Below are 6,967 nucleotides of genomic sequence, written 5' to 3'. Positions count from 1 at the left end.
AAGTTGTAGAGAAAGTGTTGTTAAAATATCGGTAGAGACGATCTTGAAACGTTTAGGCGCTAACGACGTCAAACCGCAGCTCTTCAAAACCGTTTCATCATCACCACGTTGAAAAAGACTCGCCCGAGCTCGCGCCATTTCAGAACGAATTGAATACCGTAGTATTCACGGATGAATCTTCATTTTGCGCAAATAGCGACATAACCGATCTTTGTGTACCGCTAACAATCGATTGCTCCAACGAACTGTTAAAACACCCAGTGAAGGTCCATGTTTGTAAAAGGACTGACACCTTTTCGTATTTACCAGCAACTTAAATGCGGTTTTGATGAACAAAATTTAATAAACACCTTTATTACCATCAGCTGCGAAGATGTTCGGGAGGACACACTCTTGGGATTTTGCAAGAAGACAATGACCCCAAACATCGCAGTCGAATGCGTGCAGAGGGAAACAGCAAAATGGTGCTGGAGGTGTTAGATTGGCCTTCACAGTCGCCTGATGCCAATCAGATAGAAAATGCGGGGCAACAGTAAAGAAACCTCAGAGGAAAAACGATATGACAGCAAAACAGTTTAAGTCAAGACAAATTCGGCTGATTTTAAAACGATTGCCCCAACTTGCTCAGAACTAGTGCAAAAGTATGAGTCGGAGGTGGAGGCCATAATAGCGAATGGCAGACTATAATATGTTATTAAAAGTATTATGCAGTACAATAAATATTATAAACGTGTTAAATGTTGTTTATTTCCGGAACGAATCGACAAATAAATCTTGTTATGGCGATCACGTTTCTACCAGACAGGAATCACAGGAATAAACATAATATCAATATTATCCTGCGATAAATTTAATTTATTAGTAAGAAAAATATTTATTAGTATAGTATACGATGTTGCAAGCATCCATCTTCATTCTATTTGTATACATTGCCGAACAAATAATGCACAAGATAACAAACATACATATGCGTACACATATGAATATGTCACCAACAAAAATTGATCTTCACAAGTCAATATGGCAGCCAAATTGAGAAGAACAAATGTAGTAAATTTTCTACAACAAAACACACTTTCATTCATAAACGGTATAAATTCCACAAGCGATCTCGCTTCATTCCTATATAAAACAGACACTGCAACATCTCCGAGCGGTTTTTGCCAACAAGTGTCTTTTTCGCGACGATGGCAAAAGCTAAAAATAAAGTGAACAACTTTTCTGATGCTCGCAAAAATCAACGTCGATATGTATTCACGATCATACGCACATACATTATTGAAAGGTCGCATGTTTGTAAAGAAGCTGCTACAAAGCGGCAGACAATCGGCGGCATATTACTTTACTTATGCCAGAAATTCTATTGTTACGAATATGGAAAATGAGAAATAATGCAAATATACTTATTTCTAAATGTCATTAATTTCTTTGAAGAAATGAAAGGAATGAATGATCCTGAGAAGAATAGTCTTAACTTTTTCAACGGCCAACGAAGAGCATTTCAACCAAAGGAATTTATTATTCATTAAAATCACCACTGGAAGTCGTTTTATCCGTTTAAAGCGAAAGCGATTTTCGAAGAAACATCATTTCAATACGCCACAAGACAAAATTAGAAATGAAAGTTCATAAACCACACGCTGTCAGGTAAAACGATATACCTTCGTCATCTCGGGTCGATTTCCGAAATGTAAATGAAGACTAACTTCAGAAATGATCCTGTAAAGTATAGTCTTACTTTTCAAAGGCCAACGCAGAGCATTTCAAACCCAAAAGTAACACAAAAATAGTTGAGAATTCGCAGAAAATGAAAGATAAACGAAAGAAAAAAGAAGTATAACTTCAATAATGCACAAGCATACAAACATACATATCGCACTTGTTACGTTATGTAACAACCTCAAAAAATTTCCAAATTTTAGTTTTTGCAAGAAAATAATGTGCAGTGGTCATCTTCCCACGGTTAAAATTTTGTCAGTGTTTTTGTTAGTCTTTTTGAAAAAAACCGTTATGATTTCTCTTTTTTTTCAGAATGACTTCTTTCGATCAACTTAAGAGTTACTTTTTTAGTTGCCCCCAAAGGGTTTTTTTATAAAATTTGGGCCTGTTAGGGGTACCCCACATAAAGGGGTAACTTTTTGAATTGTGCCGCAAAAAAATCCCAATTTGATAAAAAAAATTTTGGGAAAAAGAGCAATAACTCAAAAAATTTTTATTTTCGGTAAAATATAAACAAAAAAAAATGAAAAAAACGGTTATATTTTTTTAAATATTTTTAGCAATTACATTGTTTTTTCTTTTGTAATATATTATTAATATTTACGGAAACAATGTTGTCTTTCACAGAAAATGTTCAAATTTCGAGTTGTTACACTTTAACGGACGTAACAAGTGCGATATGCGCACACATGTGAATATGTCACCAACCAAAAATTGGAACATTGTTCTACAAAACAACACAGCATGCTTACGGCAACATTGTGCCGTTGGTAGAAAATCCGAGCTGTGCCGAAGGAAACGATCGTCGATTGTCACCGCTTCCTCAGTTACTGAAACATTCGCAGACAAGGCGCAATATGAATCTATTGCGCAACATGAATCTATCGCAACCTTTTTCTGAACTTCGGCAAATATAACTTCAAAAAATACATTTTAGTATTATAAGGGCTTTAAACATATAATACACACATTTGTTTCCATAATTCTAGCACTGCAGACAGCTTTAAACATATAAAACACATAGTTGTTTTCACATTTAGCAGTGCAAGGGCTCCTTTAAACATATAAAATATACATTTAGTTTTTCACATAAATTTAGCATCATGCATGACGTTTAAACATATAAAACATATAGTTGTTTTCTTATTATTATTTAGCAGTGCAAGGTTTCCTTTAAACATATAAAATATACATTTGTTTTCACATAATTTAGCACTGTGCAAGGTCCTTTAAACATTTAAACAAAGATATGTGTTCAAATAATCCATATACTGCGAAGGCCGTTAAAAAAATTGCTTTACGTAATTTAGCACTGCGTAAACCGCTTTAAACGCATAAAAACAAAAACTCGTTTTTACGGAATTTAGCACTGCAGACCGTTTAAAAACAAATAAAAACAAACAGTAGTTTTTACGTACTTACAGCAGCAAGTGCAGGCCATATATAAAACATTTTTAATTTTTTTATACATAATTCTAGTACTGCCCAGACCGCGTTAAAACTGCCCACGTCGTTTTTAATATATAAAACGCACATTTGCTCTTACATATTTCTAGCACCTGCGCCGACACAAAAAAAACAAACATGTGTTTTAACATATTTCTAACACTGTAAAGGTCAGTTTTAAAAATTGAAAAGACACATTTGTTTTAACATAATTTTAGCACTATGCGCAGGTTGTTTAAAACATATAATACACTCATTTGTTTTTTTAACATATTTTTAGTACTGTAAAGGCCGCTTTAACCAAATAAAAGACACATTTGCTTCTACATTATTCTAATTACTACGTAATCGCAGACTGCATCAAACATATACAAAACACACGTTTGTTTTAACATAATATTAGGACTGTGTAAGCCCCTTTAAACATATGAAACCCACATTTGTTTTCACATACTTACACACATTTGTTTTTACGTACTTTTAGCACCTCTGCAAAGGCCATCAAATATATTTTTTTTCAATATTATTTTTATTTATTGAATCTGCTTTTTTATACCCAGAACAGGTATAGTAAGTTTGTCACGAAATTCATTACAATTTATTCAAATCCTTTTTATCTTAAATCTTAAACGTCGGAGACCCTATAAAGTATATATATAAATGATCAGTATGTTGAGCTGAGTCGATTTAGCCATGTCCATCTGTCTGTCTGTCCGTCTGTCTGTCTGTATATATACGAACTAGTCCATCAGTTTTTCTTTTTTGCCATACAAACTGAAGATTATTTTCAAGGCAGCAATGTAACTTTGCAAAGAAATTGTTGACTACAGCATATAGCTGCTACACAAACCGAGCGATCGGAAAAAGTATAAATTGGCAAACTTTTCGCATTTTTACAAGGTATCGTCAGAAATTTAACATGGATTACTGTTTAAGGTAATAACATAATCTCGGAAATAATTGTTCAGATCGGATTACCACAGCATCTATACAAACTGACACATAGTTACTAAAAGAAATGCACCCAGAAGAGTATATTAATTTGCAACCCGAAGTTAACGTTTCTTGTTTTACATAATTCTAGCATGTGACTTGCCGGAACTGCACGATTCAAGTGGATAATAAGCCCAGAGAAAAAGATTAGTACAATTTTGCAAGATGCCTGACCTTTTCGTGCCAAACTTGAAAATTTTTAAGTTTTATTCTTTTACCATTTCCTTACTAACAGCAAATCACATGAAAAACGTGCACACCCTTAATCTGCCGTTTGTTTTGATTAATTAGCTGTGTTTCTATTTTCGTTTTTTCTTTTTCGTTTTGTTTTTCAGTCAACGTTTCCAACCATTGAAAATATAAGTAAGTTTTAGCGACATACTCATATTGACAGGTGTACCAAAACTATTTTCACTGGAGGGCATGGCCTCTGAGATTAGCACGGGGCGTACATCAGCATCCTTTTCGGAGTGAATTAAAATATTGGAGAACTCCTTAACGGCAGAAATGAGGAATCCACCACTGTTGGATAAACATTTAATGATGAAGCTGCTGACCAGGCAAGTAAAAGTGAAGAGAAATCACTAAATAATGAATCCCTCCGACCATTTTAACAAGCAGGGTTGTAAATGAAAGAGTTGGAAAATATTGTGGTTTGTCAAAGGCACGTAATTCAAGCTATGCGCTATTTACTGAATAGTATAATGAGCCTTATAACAAAGCGAGAAACCGAAAAAAATTATGGTTGAGAAAGGAAAACAGCTATCTCATATTTAAAAATTGAATACCCAAAGTGGCTATGAGATGCAACGGGAAACCTACCCTTCACGAAAAACCGAAAAGCTGCCAGTGTTGGTGCAACAAATGACCAGAGTCTACGAAAGTAATTCAGAAAATATTACATTTCAACATAGCAGGTGAAAAAAGAATGAAAACCGGACGCCATCATAATAACCAAAAAGAAGGGTATGTCATAATGTGCAGATATTTCAGAAGATAAAGAGCGACATCAGTCTTGAAGAGTTGGGATGTGCGACCCACATACGGAAGACGATGAAAGAAGGCCTATTAATCTAGTTAAAAATCGGCAGACAAGAGAGGCGAATCATTGAAAAGCGTCTTAGAGGGAGCGGTGGGGTGAAATGGCGCTGATATAGCCAAACCATAACGTTAAATAGTGTGTTGACGAATAACACCTGAAGAAATCTGCGAGACTTAAAACAAATGTGGATCCAAACCCGGGAGAAATCAAGTGTCAAAGCATGAGAAAGCTGAAGTGGCACAAAATAGCTCTGTTTGTCTGTGCGCTCAGACGCTAAAGCTGCACTAAAATTGGGCAAAATTTAAGATCGTATGGTCTATGTAATCTTCCGAGAATATTCACCTATTACCCGATGTCTCTGTGGTAAGCCAAATGGGTCATATGGCACGCAAATGTGTTAGTCAGACTGGACCGGTCTACCCTCTGTACTGCTTATGAAGCTGCAGGGCACTTAGCAAAGGTGTGCAAAAATGCCCCGAGCTGTATGTTTTTGCAAAGGAGAGCACTCCATCCTAAATATGGCCTGTCCGAAGCACGTAGAAATGATGAAAACAATGAAAAATGAGGTCATTACATACAGCTAAACCCTTAATCACTGCTCCAATAGCACAAGATCTTTCTAAAACAAACAGTTCTAGAAGAAACATAGATGTCGCCTTATTGCTGAGCACAACATAGTCAAAGGCTCAGAAAGCACTTGAGTAAAAGATAGAAGTAGCAAAGCAGCACATGGCCTGCAAAGGACAAACCTTCTCATCACGATCCAAAGAAGTCTATGATGGCCTTTACATGGTGAATACAAGGTATGTATATATTTTTTTAAGCTGCTATGTTTGTCCTAGTGTAACAATTAGCGAATTTGAAGATTTTTCTCCTGAGCTGTCTTCAGAGACCAGACACAAATCGCCAAATAATAACAGCGAGTGATTTTAACGCATGGTCTACTGCAAGGGGTAACAAAATTAAAATCATCGTGGTCGCCTTATTATAGAATTTTGAATCAAACAAACCTCACGATTTCAAACAATGGCACAAAAAAATACGTCTCCGGGAAAGGGTAATAAAAAGGTTTTATAATAAATGCATTGTTTATAACGAAACCCTTAACAGACATACTAAATGAAAAGGTGTCAGATATATAGTACACACATATGGCTATAATTACTGAAGTTTCGTTCTCCAAAAAAGAAAACCTGTTTTTGGAGAAATACCTATCGAAAACGAAGTTAAAGTGAACTTTAATACTGACGTTTTTGGGAGAGCGTCCTGGAGGTGGCAAAGGCACCAGGCGAAGACGCCACCTGGCAATATCCGCTGTGCAGAAGGAACTAGTTGCCGCATACGACCATGATATTATATGCGCGTAATTTATTCGGAAATTACATATCTTTCGTTTGAATGAAAACTCCGGCTAATTTACCGTACTGTGCGGCTTGTCGTCCAGTTTATTAATAATTATTTTATTTTTTATAAAAATCTTATTTGCTAAATTTACCTGGAGCCGTTGTGCTGATTTGACATTCCTCAGCATCAACGACCCGGCATATCTTAACAAAACATATCGAATAAATAACAGGGGTATTGGATTTAATTCTTTAAAGGAATTTAATGCTTGCTTATGAACATTTCCTTATTTATGTATTTTTGCAATTTAATATGTATGTAATGTAGTTGAATCTGGAAGATTCAACTTAGCATTTTAGAGGACAAGGAATAAATATTTTGAAAATATTGTCTTTTTTTTTATATCGACAAGTTTTAAAAGTG

The 6,967-nt window shown here is 35.2% G+C and overlaps 1 pseudogene; it reads right to left on the bottom strand.

Annotated features, from left to right (window-relative positions):
• Nucleotides 1-1,533: 1,533 nt before the first annotated feature.
• On the bottom strand, nucleotides 1,534-1,736 carry LOC126767326 (small nucleolar RNA U3; annotated as a pseudogene).
• Nucleotides 1,737-6,967: the final 5,231 nt, after the last annotated feature.

This window comes from Bactrocera neohumeralis, unplaced genomic scaffold, assembly GCF_024586455.1.
Source record: "Bactrocera neohumeralis isolate Rockhampton unplaced genomic scaffold, APGP_CSIRO_Bneo_wtdbg2-racon-allhic-juicebox.fasta_v2 ctg5445, whole genome shotgun sequence".
NCBI classification, from domain to species: Eukaryota; Metazoa; Arthropoda; class Insecta; order Diptera; family Tephritidae; genus Bactrocera; species Bactrocera neohumeralis.
The sequence above is the reverse complement of the archived record's forward strand: the minus strand, read 5'-3'. Positions and strand labels throughout refer to the sequence as shown.